Consider the following 15,532-nt stretch of genomic DNA (forward strand, 5'->3'; position numbering starts at 1 on the left):
TGAGATGAGAAAACCCAGCCAGACAGGTTTTGTCTGCGCATCTTCTCGTCTAAGATGAGTCCAGTTTGAGCTCATTTAAACCGCTAAACAAGATCTTGCAAACTTCCATATTTCAACTGATGCAAAGGTCACAAAAGCTACATTCATTTCCCACTCAACATCTGCTGTGCTGCCGTTTCTGCTTTTTCCAGGTGAGGGAATGAGGCGTGCCAAGGCACCGTGATGGAGAGGTCACTTAATTTTCCTTTGTAAAGCCAAATCCTCTGTGCTCTCTATTATCACCAATCAATTTTACATAAATAGCAAAATTAAGCCCCATTATTCTCATTTACCACAAAATTAGAGGAATTAATTAAACATGGAAAAAGTGCCCACGTCTGCCAAATCACTACTTCCAGTAGGTAGGAACAAGTTCAGGAATTGTGTGCAGGCAGGAAGAAAAATCAACACAGCATCCAGAAACACAGTGGAGGTGCCACTGATGAGGTTTTGTAAGAGGACCAGTCTGAACGCGCCAGCAGGCTTCTGCGTTCCTCCCTTGAAGCCGGGACAAGGGGAGCACTCTTCCTTGCAGGGATGGAATCTAGCACCCTTACACCGCCCAGTGTGGCTTCTCTGTTGTTGTTTTGGGAAGCTGTGGTTTATGTTTGGTTTGAGTTTGAACAAATCCGAAAGAAAGGGCGAACGTAAGGTTCTGTTTTTCAAACCCAGATTTGTCAGAGAGGTTCCTTCCTGTGCCCATTTCTAATGAGCTCCACTGAACTCCAGGGACCAAACCACTGGAGCAACGTGATCTTTCTCAAGTTGTGTTTAAGACCAAATTTCTGAAATAGAAACAGAAAGGGTGAGAGGTCCAACTTTCACAGTTTTTTACATTGAGCTCAGCAATGCTCAGATTTGTTAGAAAGTTTAAAAATTACGAGACCAAGAATGTTGAAGTATTTTCATAAACTAAAAAGGAGAGATTTCAAAATAAGGTTAAAGGGTTCTTCAAAGATTGTCTAAGAGTCCCTTGCAACTCCTTCTATTATGAAACAATGAAATATATACTATTCCTTAAATAAACCCACCAGAATGATACCCTTTTTAGGCTGTTGCACTGCAGTAAAAAAAGATCTTCACATCTTTCTTAATGAGATTTTTATTGCACATGTAAATTTGTCTCATGCTAAATTTTTGTCTTGGGAACCCTGAATTATGTTACCTTGAGTTGTTCCTGGTAAGCATGCATGCATCCACCCAATTTTTGCTGTGAAAACGGCTCCTTCTGGCAAAGTGAAAGCAATCGGAACTCAGTTTAATTAGCTGCCTTCTGTAAATACGCCATTATTCTTCCAGCTCTGTGCTCGAGTTATATTTACAGAGGGAACAGATAGGAATAATTATTTTCAGTTGCAGTTAGTCAGTATTAGTTAATGTCTGAGAATAATTGAAAGGAAATTAAGACAAGTGTAGATCATGGGGACAAAATGGAGGATGAATGAGTGTCTGTCAGCAGAATTTCACCTGTATTTTCTTGCATGGATTCAGAACTCAACTAGACAGAGAAGCAACAGGTTTCTCACCTGAAACCCATTTGGCAACCCACATGAAATCTGCACCATCTGCTTTCAAATAATTACACGGTAGGTTATCTATTTTAGATGGTCACCTCCCAGGCCAACTTTTCTTGGGGTCTCAATGTACTTTTGAGCTATTCATGTTTCTTTGGATTCACTGGCACCCTGGGAAGACAAACTCAGTTTAATATCAGCCACAGCCAAGGAGATAAGGGAAGAGAGTCTGCTGTTCCCCAAAACCTTAATGTAACCCAAAGTCAAATATAAAAAGTGGATATATTAGGAGTTTCGCTGGTTTCCATTAGATTATTAAGAGCTGACTAGTTTTAACAACTCCATCATGAAGATCTGTAACACAGGTATTAATGAGGGTAAGAATGACTAAGAAAGGCCCTACAACTCTCCTGACGGGAGTGATGGGGACAGGTCATTTGGGACAGGTTTCCCCAGAGCCCAGACTCTGGAAGACAGTACCCCCATCAGTTCTGTGGTTTGGGACGGGGGCGGGGAGGTGGGGGGCAAAATCACCGAGTGGACTAAGGACACAGGCTCTGGGGTCTACCAGCTCTGGATACTTGTTCAGGTCCCAGTGCTGGCTAGCTGTGAGATCCTGAGCAAGTTATCTACCCTCTCACTTTTGTCATCTGAAACATGGGAAAACCACTGGAACTTGGTGACAGGAAGGGCTGAATAAGATAAGCCACAGGAAAGCAATCAGCACTGAGCTAGACACCCAGAAAGGGACTGGGAGGGGTGCCGATGGTTCCTCGGGCTAGGTCCACTCTCTCACCGTCTCCCGAGGGCTCTTCAGACACAGAGAGCAGGTGTCGTGTCCGGGAGCAGAGAGGAGTCTATGGTGGGAAACATTAAGCGGGGAGGAAGTACCCAGGGTGGGGTGTGCCCGCAGCTGGGATAACGGGCAGAGTCTGAGACTGTTCGGTCAGAGGAGGGACAAAGTGCTTTTGTCTTTTGTCCTATGTTTGTGTACTTGGTGTTTCACGTATGAGTCTTAGCAAGCTTCTAGCTCAGAGCAGAATCATGGTTCCTGAGAAAAGTGGGGAAACTCTGGGCGTGATTAGGGTGCCCTTGAGGTCCAAGGGACAAAGTATGAGAGGATTGGGGAGGAGAGTTTCTTTTTTGCCACTGCCTGGTGCCAGCCACATCCTGGCACCCAGGACTGAGAGCTCCAGGAGCATAGGAAGTCAGCCCTGTTGGAGCTCTCAAGGTCAACCCTGATGCCTGGAAGTTTCTGCCCAGCAGTCTGGAACTAAATGATGTGGAGAGCTGGACTTGGGGCGGCAGGTCCAAGATAGGGGAGACAGACACAAGACAGACAGTAGCTCGCAGATCCATCCAGGAGCAAATGTGCGGTGCCATGTGGGGAAGTGTCTGGGTGGCCAACTTCTAATTATGGGATCGTAAACGGCCATGGAGTTTGATCATTTATGCTCTTACATCTTAAGAATTGATGCTTTCAAATTGCGGTGCTGAAGACTCCTGAGAGTCCCTTGGACTGCAAGGAGATCAAACCAGTCCATCCAAAAGGAAATCAACACTGAATATTCATTGGAAGGACTGAAGTTCCAATACTTTGGCTACCTGATGCAAAGAGGTGAGTCGTTGGAAAAGACCCAGATGCTGGGAAGGACTGAGGGCAGGAGGAGAAGCGATCATCAGAGGATGAGATGGTGGGATGGCATCACTGACTCAATGGATATGAGTTTAAGCAAACTCCGGGAGATGGTGAGGAACAGGGAAGCCTGGCGCGCTGCAGTCTATGGGGTCGCCAGAAATCGGCCATGGCTGAGTGAGGGAACAACAACAAGTGCTCTGACAGCATCATCATAGACTCAGAGGACTGCAAATGCTGGTGTGGAATCCACAAACTTTGTAATGAGATTAGCATTCATCCAAACCTGCGGAACTCTCTAGGTGAGGGAAAGGATCTCCCAAACCCCACCGAAGTAGCTGTTGCCATGTGATGTCTTTATTCTCTTTCGCTGCCACTTTCAGTCCCAATCCCAACCATCGGGAGCAGAAGTGGCCCTTTTTAATGTCCTCTGGGAAGAGAACAAGCTCAGACCTCCCACCATGGGCCTAGACCAAAAGTGTCGAGCTTTCTGCCCAGCTCCTGAAAGAGGCCACATGGAGCACTGGGCTCCCCATCGAGGGGACTGGAGGCCAATATGTAACCCTATATCCACAGCTTCTCAGGGTTGGCGGTGTGTGTTTTCTCATTTTATATTACAGAGATGAACCTTATTTCTAAACAACCACCTTCTTGGAGAATATTTTGAAATAATTCCAAAGTTCCTGAAAAAAGTAACAAAATATGGAGGACTCCTACATAATCTGTACCCAGGTTCACCCATTTCTAACATTTATTTTTCACACATCCATGTTAGAACATGTTTTTATGAGTCAGTTGAGAGTACACTGTCTACTTCATGCCCTTTAACCTCTTAATACCTAAGCATGCATTCAGTAGACTATTAGCCCCATGAAATAATCTTCCAGAAGAGGTTCCTTGGCCTACAAAATGCAGACACTGCTCCAAGCTATGGCCCCTTTTTAGAACTAAGGGTTCTGAGAGAAAGCATTGTGACCCAATGGTCCCAAGGGGGGTTGGACCAGAAAACCATTTTGCTTCTGTGTGTGTGTGTGTGCACACATACGTGCACAAGGAACACCCAATATCATTCCACAGAGCACTAGGGAATGTTTCTCTGGCCACACAGATGGAATTGGAAGCACGCCACCTGCCTCTCCTGCTTCCTCAAGGCTCCCTCAGCTCCAGGACATGCTCTGTGGCTCCCCACTTGAAGGGCGACCTCTGAACCAGGACATCTTCCTGGGCACAGGATATTCTCACTCCAGCAGAAGGGAGGAAGGAAGTGGTCCATCTGAGCCTTAGCAGCTGAGACTTGTAGAAACCAGGACGGAGCCACTGATGAAGGCTGAGGGAGAGGTGGTCATTGGGATACCAGCAACAGCCCCATTTGCAGAGGCAACAGGATTCCTAACTTGGCACTGGGGATGATTCACTGTATTAGTAAGAGACAGCTGTCTTCTCCAGAAATTCTCAGTAGTCCTCAAAATAAGCCCTCTGACAAAAATTCCATCCTGTATGCTAGTGAGGCACTTTCAAAACACAAGTGCGAATAAGAGAAAGCTCGCCTGGGAAGCTGAAAAGCACACATCTAACCAGTCCCATCTCATCCAAATGGGTGCACAAATGTGTGTCTGGAAATGAAGTGCACACGCAGTGAAGGAAAGTGCGGGGGAAGAGACAGAGGAGAGAAAGGAGAGAAGGGAGACTGAACGAAGGGCGGTCCCGAGTTAAGAAGGCAGGAACCATCTGCTCAGCCCCATGTGGATTCTCAAACAACTGGGGAGCCACACAGCAGGGTCCCCTGCACCCAAGACGGAGGAGAGACACTCACAAGGGACATGGAGTAGCTGCCCAGGCGAACACTTCACACACCCATGTGCTCTGCCAAGCAGTCAAATCCCTCTAATAACTCAGGAAAAAAGGGATTTTTCTGGACTATTGAGTGTGTGCTCCAAACACCAGTCTGGACTAGCCAACTGGGACTGGATGTTCGGTTCAGTAGCCATGCGGATGGAAGCTCAGAGACAAACCCCAATCCAACAAACCCACAGAGACAGAGGACAGAGTGCTGAGAAAATGCTCTTATAAGTAAAACCTCGGACTAATGAAGAAACTGCTGTGAAACTAAGAATTAAACAGAGGCAGATTCACTCAGGCAATTCAGATCTGAGGGCCATTAACTTAGCAGCTGATGGAGTGCACACTCTGGAGTTAACTGTTGCTTGCTAGCTGTGTGACTTTAGAAGTATTACTAAACCTCTCTGGGCCGTATCCCCCTCATCAGCGATTGATGATTAAAGAGTTCCTACCCAGTCATTCTGGGCTTCCCAGGTGACGTTAGTGGTAAAGAACCCACCTGCCAATGCAGGAGATGGAAGGGGTGAGGGTTTGATCACTCCATCGGGAAGATCCCTTGGAGGAGGAAATAACCCAGTTCAGTATTCTTGCCTGGAGAACACCATGGACAGAGGAGCCTGGCAGGCTACAGTCTACAGAGCTGCAAAGAGTCAGACACAGCTGAAGCCACATAGCATACAGGCACACACCCTGTAACTGTGATGTTTTAAAGATGTTCCTGTTATTTCTGAGACTGTGAGCATAAACATGGACATATTCTCAAGATTTGTCAGAAAAATCACTATGTGATCCACGTCTTGTGCTCTTGTTCTGTGAATTAAACAAGATAATTCATGTAAAATGTTTAGTCTGCAGTAGCATTTAATAAATAATAGCTATCATTTCTGTAATTATCATGATCAATATTATTACAGCAATGATAATATTGCCACACAATCTTGGGTTGATCCAATTTAAAATCTTCCAATTAAATGCGGATGGGGGACTCAGATGGAGCTTACCTATTTTTCAAAAGGGGAGTTAAATATCTATTTTGATCTCTTTCATGCAAGATAATGAACATGAAAATGTTTTGTACATTCTAATGAATATTCCATCTTGTGTCTACAAAATTAAAAAAAAATTAAAAGCCATCCCAATGTGTGGCCTCCAATGTATTTTGCTTGTTACATTTTATATTCAAAATATTACGAGTATTATCCCTGGTCCTCAGCCGCGAAAACTCTTAGCCGGTTGAGAACTTTTGGCTGGAACACAGGAGAAACCGCGCCATCTGCTGGCTGCTCCTGAGAACTGCTGGGGGGAAGCTGCCGAGAGCCGTGTAAATGCTGGGAGCGGTGAAGCTGCAACGGGGCTGAAAGGCCTCTGTCCAGTGTTTTGGGCTCCAGCGGTGTGCAGGGCTCAGTTGTCGCTGACGGTCTCTGGATGCTCACAGCTTGAGTCAGGGCTGTGCCACTGGGTCTGTGGCATTTGGCACCAGCCCGCTGTCTCTCAGGACAGGACCTGCCTTCGCTACTTGCGAAGCAGATGGCGATTCAGCAGGGAGCAGCCCCGAGGTGCTCCTTACGCTGCTCCTTGGCGCTCTGTCCCACTCCCGGCCTAGCAATTCATCACAGCCTGTTGCTTCCCGGCCCTGGCTTGGGCTCAGGCCACCACGGCTTCCAGGTCTCCTCTGCTTTCGCCTTTCGTCTCCCTCGGGCCTCAGCTGTATGTCAGGCCGCGTGGCGCATCAAGAAGAGAGGTACCCGGAGCTGCGGCCACTGCCCCGCCCCAGTGAGGGGGGTGGAGAGAGATGCTGACGTCCCGGGGGTCGCTGCCAAGGTCCCCAGCTCTCCTCCCCAGGCAGGAGTGCAGGCCAAGCCCCCATTTAAGCCAATGACTGCAGGGGCGCACAGACATCCTCGCACACCATGTCAGGCTCCCAGCGCCCCACAAGAGGGCTCCTTAAGAGACTGTTCCCAAGCCAAATGTGCCGACGTGTGAATGCCAAAGAAGCTGACCCATACTGGGCACTCGCTCTACTCCAGATGTGGTTTTATGTGCTTCACGTTGGAACGTATTTCATCCTTACAGCGACTCCATGAGGAAGATACTATCACTGTCCTTATTTTAAAGGTAAGGAGACTGAAACACACAAAGGGTAAGCAGTTTGTGCAAGGATTCACCGCGGGTTAAGGATGAGCTGGGATGCAAGTCTGCCTGCCTCCAGAAGTCACACTTCTGTTCTCTATATTTGATCTAGATACTTAGTCAACACTGAAGGCCAAATACTGCCATCAGATAGAGAGGTCATGGGATGAAGGAGTCCCAAGTCACTGGCAGAGGAGACCCGGGTAACAGCCCCCTGTCCTGATAACGAGGACCCAACTTGACGGACAAAGGATCACTCGTGATGGTGATGGATAGAGTAGAGGAAGAGGGATTCGGGAAACAGGATGATAGGAGAAACCAGGGAGAGCCCAAGACGAGCCACTGCAGTAAATTACAGAGTAAGAAAGCAAGAGGACAGGAAGAAAACGGAGAGCAAGGCTGAGAGACTCACATAATGCTTCACATTTAAAATCTAAAAACTGAACAAGTTTATCTCAGCCATGCACCCAAGTAGCGAGACAATGCTGCTAAGGAAACCAGTGAAGGTTTAATTGCCAGACCAGGTGCTTGGCTGTGGTTTGAACCACAGTCCCACAGCAGCTGGGGCACCATCTCCACACCTTGTGCATTGCAGATGGCTCACAGACAGCCCTCCCCACCATGGGATGGGGCTCACAGACACCCCATCCCCACTACTGGATGGCGGGCACTGAGGATACTGGGGTGACTGGCACCCTATGAACCCCACCCTCACAAGCTTACATTCTAGTGGAAGGGTAGACAGAATGCAAGCAAGTAAATTAGATAAGATAGCCATACATCAGAAAACATGCTCTAAGGAAAACAAACAGGGCACTGTGCTGGAGAGTAATAGGAAAGTCAGACGCCTACTGCCACAGAGAAGATGAGCAGTGCAGTATATCCAGGGCCCTCATTTCCAGGGGCCTTGGACGGCCAGTGCTGATGGCACCTTGGGTGAGGATCCCTATAGAGGCACAGGAGGAAACGGACCCAAATGGCTGGCGATGGCCCCGAGCAACTCTAACGGAGGACCTCACCATCAAAGCACAGGACTTACTATGCGACATGGTCTTTCTACCAAAGGAATTCTCCATCATCTTGTGAATAAATGAGTGTGAGCTTTATTGTATCTTATATTGCTATACATAAATAATATAATTCAGGTGGCTTAGATGGTAAAGAATCCACCTGCCAATGCAGGAGACATAGGAGATGTGGGTTCGATCCCTGAGTCAGGAAGATCCCCTGAAGGAGAAAATGGCAACCCACTCCAGTATTCTTGCCTGGAAAATCCCATGGATAGAGGAGTCTGGCAGGCTACAGTCCATGGAGTCGCAAAGAGTTGGATACAACCGAGTGTCTAACACTTTAACTTTCAAATATTTTAAATATTCTGAAATCTGGGCACTGACGAATAAAGTGTTCTTGCCTCGAAAATCCCACGGATAGAGGAGCCTGGCGGGCTACAGTCCAGGGGGTTGCAAAGAGTAGGACTCGACTGAGCAACTAATACGCTTTGGCCGAGAGCCTCAAAAAAAGGAAGAAAAAAAAACCAGGCATGTTCAGCATCTCCTGTTGAACTAAGACCCTTGGGATGAAGGTGTAGCTTCAAGGGAGACCTGCAGGAAGAGAAGGTAAGGGCCAGGTGAGGCAGAGGGAGGAATTGCCAGCTGTGTGCTAACACTCCTGCACATTTGCACGACAAAGGCGCCTCTTCAGGACTTACATTAAAAAGAACATTCGAATACAGGCAGGCAATAAAAGATCCTGGTAAATTCTGTAGTAAAGCTCTGAATTAAGTCCAAGACAAACTGATTCCAATTTTGCCAAAAGTGGGGAAAACAATGACCTCCCCCACAGCTTAGTGCTACCCTTCAGCTTGATTCCTTGAGGCTTAAGAGAACAAATTTGAAATGAATTGATGAATTATAAGAAGCTAGGTCACCCAGCAAATTGTGCTCCTCAGATTCATCCTGCTTCTGAAAATACGGATTAGAACTGCAGCAATCCAGAAAGAAAAATACAGGCGGAGGCAGAATTTCTCATGACCGCCTCCATGACCAGCCCCGTGGGGAGAGACGGTGTCTGGTGGCTGCAGCCTCTGGCTGTTTCCTCCAGTTTCCACGGAAGGCACAAGCCAACAAGCCTTCTCTCTTCCTCTGAGGGGTTGAGAGCTGCTAAGCATTTGTTTTGTCCACTACAGCGGCACCTGGAGGACAAGGAACCAACCAGGGGACTGACTCAGCAGACATGGTCCTGTCTGGGCCAGAGGCAAAGCGGCAATGTGGGCATTTGGGCAGGACTTGGCTGTTGCTGGGAGAGGACATCTGTGTGTTGAGAAGATGAATTAGGTCTTCCCTTTCTTTACCTACTTCCGGTTTCCCACCACAGAGGCGGAGCTGACCTTTCAACAATCCACTGTGACAATTTCTTACCAGTTCTATCACGTGCTTCCCTGCATAAAACCTTCCCTACAGTCTATTTCTTCCCCTCTAGCAGTGTTCTTGCCTGGAGAATCCCTGGGATGGGGGAGCCTGGTGGGCTGCCGTCTATGGGGTCGCACAGCATCAGACGCAACTGAAGTAACTTAGCAGCAGCAGCTGAGTTCCCAAGAGAAATGCTTTAACACTCTTTCCCAGGAGTCTAAATCATTGTCTGAAACAGTACCTGTCCTCACTAAGTATTCAATGACTGCATTACCAGATTTTCAATATCTGTACCTACTACCACAGAATTCCCTTTGATGGTTATTAAAAGATGTTTGGTTTTTTTTTTCCTATTAACCAACAGTCACGGGGAATCAACCATTCATTGAACAACTTATTTATTTCACCATCATCTATCTACTGGGACCTCCTAGGTGTCTGGCACCTTATAAAGTTTTCCAGGGACATCAGCAAATGACACAAGATCCTGAGTCGCAGGGCACCAACAGTGGGTAAGGCCAAGGACCAACAAAGCTTCTATAGAGAGCCGGAGAGTAAATATCTGAGGTTGTACAGGCCACGTGAAGACTCAATAACATATTTCCCTTTGCCTAATTTTTTTCCAGTCTTTAAAACTGTACAAATCATTCTTATCTCAAGGAACTTTCAAAATAGGCCATGGGTCAAATTTATCTCATTATCCAAGGGATCACAAGGAGCCGGACATGACTGAAGGACTATCACTTTCACAGATGTTATAAGCCTACAGCGGAGGAAGAGAGAAAAACAGTCTATTTTGGGGGATGACTTTGGAGGGGTTTGAGGAAGCCTCTAAGGAAAAGAAAATCTACAGTGTAATTTGATGGAGGAAGTTTTGATGAATACAGGGTAAAAAAAAAAAAAACCAGGCAGAATGGGGGAGTGTGGAGTGGGGTGGAACAGGAAGGGGCTTTAGGACAACGGCAGCAGAGCTGGGAGGCATCCCGAGCGCACACAGGGCCTGGGCCACACCAGGGAGCCTGGACTGTATCTTGGTTCCAGTGAAACCCTTTCCCCAGCTGTAAGCAGAGGAGTGCCAGGATCTGATGCAAATCTAAAAGAATCCTCTGCTGCGCATGCTCTGCTTTGGGGAAGTAAAAGGTACAAAGCGGGGGGGTGGGAGGGCAGTCACCTGTAGCCGCATGTTATGGGTTGAAATGCGTCTCCCCTTCCTCTCCAGATAGGTTGAAGTTCTCACCCCCAGCCCCGCAGAACATGACTTCGTTTGTGAGTGGAGTCACTACAGATGTAATTGGTTTTGATGGGGGTCACATCCGACACCACGAGTGTCCTTGTGAAGAAATGGGCACGTGAGGACAGAAACGCAGGGCGAACGCCACCTGACCACCGGGGTCCAGACTGATTCATGCAGCCGCAAGCCAGGCAATGCCAAGGACGGCCGGCAAAGCTTGAAGACCAGCAAGAGGCCAGGAAGGATTTCCCTGCAGGTCCCAGACGGAGCGTGGCCCTGTCGACTCTGATTTATAGACTTTGAGCTCCTAGACCTGCGAGATGATACTCTTGTTGGCTCAGCTGCCCAGTTTCTGGGCCGTCGTTATGGCAGCCTTAGGCACCTAACACATCTTGTAAGGGTGACAGAGGCGAGGAGGATACCTAACTGAGCAGGGAAAAGATGCACTGATGTGAAACAGTTTTGAAGGTAGAACCGAAAGAACTTTGTGACGGGCTGGCTGGATACAGGAAAGCGAGGCGAGGGCGAGACTTCGACGTGGCTGACACCAAGGCAGTAAGGTCGCTGATGTTTGGCAGGCCAGGGTAGAAGCACTCTGGTTAGAGGGAACGAAGGGGAGATGAAGATTTTCTTTTAAAATACACCACTGCACCATTTGTCTTGCTAATAGAGGAAGCATTGCTTTTAAGATAAAAAAGAAAAGAGTGGACAAGTAAACAAGCAAAGGAAAGAAGTGAAAAACCCCCAGGTCTGGCTTGAAATTCCTGTTGGTAGGTCTGCGATCATGCATGAGGGAAAATGAAGCAGCAACAGGGCATGTGCATGGAGGTGGGGGGTGGGCGTGGGGGCAGGGCACAGGCTGGGACAGGCAAGGTTTCCGGTTGGGCCCTAAGGTTGAGATGAAGGAAGAGTATGAGATGATAGGAAATCTACCTCACCTCCAGAAATCTGCAAAAGTTCTCACCGAAAGAGAGTAGAAAGGGTTGTGAAAACAGAGACAGAGACGTGTGGGAAAGGCAGGAACACATGGCTTTCGAGCACAGTGCCCCAGACCAGCCCCCTGGTCAGCACACGACCCCTCTAGTCCGCCTGGGTCTGCCCAGGTCAGGAGGGGTGGCCTTTCAAACCAATGTGCTGACTTTGGGCCCCTCCCTGAGAGGAATCACACCAAGGAGGGAATAAAGAGGTTGACTGTTATTTTAATTGAATTTGTTTTCAATTTATTTTCAGCTGTCTAGGGAAAAACCTTTTACACTGGCATCATTTGATTCCTTTTTACTTCGTGTCCATTATCCTCATAATGAGCTTTTAACGCATTAACGCGGCCCTGTTTGCTCAACGGTGGAATCACGTTGGTCAAATCAATAAATAGCAAAAGCATAAAGGTACACGAAACTGAGACAATAAGCTAGAATATAAATGGAAAATGTGAGCTCTTGCATCGTTAAAAGTAGAGATGGCATTCTGATATCCTGCCCCAAGGTACTGCGGTGAGTGTCAGAGAAATGTCTCCATTCCCCAAAGTTCAGTTCCTCTGGGCCCCTGGAGCCAGCAGGGGTAAACTTTGGAGCCAACAGGAAGCTCTGCTGCCTGTCACTGAAGTTTAATCTCAGCCTTTCCAGGAGTGTGCTGGAAATCCGTGCTCCTTTTCTGCACACTCAGGTCCTCTCTTCAATACTCCAAAAATGCACTAGCTTTAGAGGCTCGGAAAGTTCCTGTAGCATACTTTTGCATAACTTAGTATTTTCCATACTTCTTTCACTCAGAAAACTTTTGTTTTCAAATGTTTTAATTAAAACACCAACTTACACTGTGAGACACAAGAGAAGTATTTACCTTCAGAGTCATTTTAGGAAAACTTCACCATATTACAACCTGAACTGGATTTTTATATGTGGACAGAAGTTTTAACATTTCAGGAAACACCAATCGCTGTCCTAAACAAGACGTCATCAATGTCTCTTTCTCTGCCCTTCATGAAGCATGACGCTCTTCAGGGTAAATTTGGGGGATTCTTTATCCATAATGTAGGCATTCAGCAACAGGTGTGATAGGAAGGAAGCTATATGGGACTCATTGCAAATGACACAAATGTAGATCAAATTAAGACAATTTGTATTTACTGAAAGGACATTGGAAGAAGCTCACAGCTCTGCACATGCCCAACGGCAAGGTCTCAGGGGGGCGAGATTGGGGCCAATGGAGGGATTTCAGGGACTCCAATGTCATCTGGAAGCTGATGCTCTCCTTTTCCTGGCTGTTCCTCATTTTCTTTTCTGCACTTCGGCTTCATTTCCCTAATGGCCAATCCTCATGGCTTTACAATTAAAGAAGGGTCTCCATGCCCTTAGAAAGAAACACCCCACGAAGAATTCTGATTGGCTTGACTCATGGCCTGGGTTTCTGGGACTCGTTCACCTGGATTCATTGTGTGTCTACTTCTGAGTCTGGGTCATGGGATTAGCAGCCAGGATTAGAACCTCAGAGTTGGTTCTAGTGATTGCAAGAGCTTCCCTGGTGGCTCAAATGGTGAAGAATGCAGGATGCCAGGATTCGATCCCTGGGGTGGGAAGATCCCCTAGAGAAAGGAATGGTAACCCACTCCAGTATTCTTGCCTGGGAAATCCCATGAACAGAGGAGTCTGGTGGGCTACAGTCCACGGCTCACAAAGAGTAGGATGGAACTGAGATGCTAACCCTTTTACCTTTCACCTAAAGAGAAAGGGGTCTGTGTTCTGAAGAAGGGCAAGGTGGGGGGCTGACACAGCCTGCAGGGCCACTCAAGGGGGAAAGGAAGGACGGCTGGTTGTGGGGCAAGAGCCGTGTCGAATCTGCCTCCTCCTACATGCTCTTTGAGGTCAGCCACGCTGCAGCTGGTTGTGGACAAAGCATCATGCTTAGCTCGCGTGCAGCCCTCGCATTTTGTACGTAACCTGGGTCCACTTCTCACAGAGGGTCAACACAAAGGGCTAGTTGCTTTAGCAGGTCTGTTACCTTGTTGATGATTCTGCACCTAATCTGTTCATTACGCTGCTTACATCTTTTTATGAGTGGAGACCAATTGTGTTATCACGGGAAGAAATGAGCTCTCTTGTTACTTGAGAAATTCTCTCATGCCTGGACGAAGGGGTTTTTACATTTATCAACGTGTCCTGGGTGATACCTCATTCTAAATGATATATTAATCAGGCTTTGAATATACAAATCAATTATAGATGTTTTAAAGGTTGGATTAATTCAATTAAGCCTCTGGTGGGACTTCATATTTATTTAGACTTTCTGTATTGACTTTTAATAAATCACAGATGCGTGTCATGGAGGATTCTATTTCCATGATTGTGCTCCTTATAAAGTCTTCATTTATCTACTCGTATATACCCCTGCATAGTTACATCCGTCAGTCCATCCGTCCGTCAGCCTGTCTATGTACGTATCTACCTACTTACCTACCTACTGACAAAGTCATTATATCTAGTAGCTGTGCCCAAGTGGATTCTTATGATGAATACACGTGAGGCCGTGTGGCCACTCAGAGCCCCACTATGCCAACCCACAGCTCACGTTTCTCCTATCTGAGAAACTTGGCGCTGCCACGGTGCCTTACATTCTGACCTGAAGTGGGGACACTCTAGCCATAAAAACGGACCCCTAATTCTTACGTGAATCAACACGTGCTGGGAACAACCCCCGGAGGCACAGAGATGAAGACCACTACCCAGGCGAGTTTCTTTGCCCAGCACACAGGCCACAGCTACCAGGACGCCCTCATGGACCCCTAGGTCTGCCTCACGCTGGGTCTCCACCTCTCTTCTCCTCACTGACTCCGTTGATTCTTATTTCTTAACATCTCTTCCAACTCTGTTTCCTGAACCAGTTTGAGTTGGTAGAACAGGAAAGGAAAGGTTGGACTCCCTGGTGAACAGTCTCTGGAGGAAGTATTTTTTAAAAAAATAAAACACTGTTTTCATGCACACAAACCCCCCACTGAATCCACCAGGACCCACAGAACCAAACAAGTTCTTACTCACCCTCTGCTGCTCCCTCACTTCGCACTCCTAGCCAAACTCCCCAAGTACCTATGGTTGCTTTTTTTAACATTTGGTTTTAAATATTTATCTTGATTTTTAAAAATGTGATTTTTGTACCCTCTAAACAGACAGAACTATGACCCATATTTCACAATATAAGCAGCTCATTGATGTATTTTTGGAAATTCTAGTTCCTTCCAACAACTTTATCTTTCCTCCATGTGAAACATAAACACTTGGTATAAAAATATATATATTTTCAAGATAAAGTCTTTATTCCAGTATCTGGGCATGATTTTCTTTAGTTTTAGGATAAAAAACAACATTCAGGGAAAAAAAAAATGCATGAAGGAGCAATGACTAGGTGCCAGGTACTGCTCTGCAAAGTTTTGAGGACCCAGCAGTGGGTTCAGTCTAGCCAGGGAACAGCCATTCGTCAATCCCAGGACAGTGTCACGCAGGGTGGTGATGAGGGAAGCGCTGGGTGCTGTGAACCGAGGGACTCACGCCTGCGTCACACTCTGGTGACCAGGAACAGCTGCCCAGAGGAGGTGGTTCCACACTGAGGCTTGAAGAGTGAGGTGCAAAGAGTAAGTAGGAGGTACCAAGAAAACGGTGGTGGGGGTAGCGTGAGGACATCTGGGGGCGAAGCGGTGCAGGAGGGAGGTAAAGTCAAACAGCCAACAAACAAATGAATAAAATAAAAT

Source organism: Capricornis sumatraensis, chromosome 10 (genome assembly GCF_032405125.1).
Source record: "Capricornis sumatraensis isolate serow.1 chromosome 10, serow.2, whole genome shotgun sequence".
NCBI classification, from domain to species: Eukaryota; Metazoa; Chordata; class Mammalia; order Artiodactyla; family Bovidae; genus Capricornis; species Capricornis sumatraensis.